The sequence below is a fragment of the Colobus angolensis genome, unplaced genomic scaffold (genome assembly GCF_000951035.1).
Source record: "Colobus angolensis palliatus isolate OR3802 unplaced genomic scaffold, Cang.pa_1.0 Scaffold172, whole genome shotgun sequence".
NCBI classification, from domain to species: Eukaryota; Metazoa; Chordata; class Mammalia; order Primates; family Cercopithecidae; genus Colobus; species Colobus angolensis.
Window position 1 is genome coordinate 4,743,154 of NW_012114844.1, and position 477 is coordinate 4,743,630.

General features: G+C 45.5%; 1 protein-coding gene across 1 annotated transcript in view; it reads right to left on the reverse strand.

Moving 5' to 3' along the window:
* The window catches only part of IDH3A (isocitrate dehydrogenase 3 (NAD+) alpha), a 16,383-nt gene extending 16,163 nt beyond the window's left edge, over nt 1-220 (reverse strand). The window contains exon 1 of the mRNA XM_011938425.1: nt 215-220. The gene's annotated coding sequence lies outside the window, so the exon portion shown is untranslated. The remainder of the gene's footprint in view (nt 1-214) is intronic.
* Between the last annotated feature and the right edge of the window lie 257 nt (nt 221-477).

Sequence of the window (477 nt, forward strand, 5' to 3'; positions counted from 1 at the left end):
GCCCAGGCTGGAGTGCAATGGTGCAACCTTGGCTCACTGCAACCTCCACCTCCCGGGTTCAAGCGATTCTCCTGCCTCAGCCTCCCGAAAGTAGGTGGGATTACAGGCATGCGCCACCACGCCCAGCTAAGCTTTTTGTATTTTTAGTAGAGATGGGGTTTCTCCATGTTGGTCAGGCTGGTCTCAAACTCCTGACCTCAGGAGATCCACCCACCTTGGACACCCAGAAGTGCTGGAATTACAGGCATGAGCCACCGCACCCAGCCACATTAAATTTTTTTAAAAGCAACTTTTTGTCCTGCTAGATACATGACCAAAGACACATTTGTTGTATCCTGTCTTGATATTTTTTTCTGGGGTCCGAACCTTTGCTGAAATATTTATTGGCATCTAACAACCAACAGCCAAGAAAGGTATGAATGAATTTTATTCTCTAATCTTCTGATATCTATAGTCATGACTCTGCATTGAAAATAA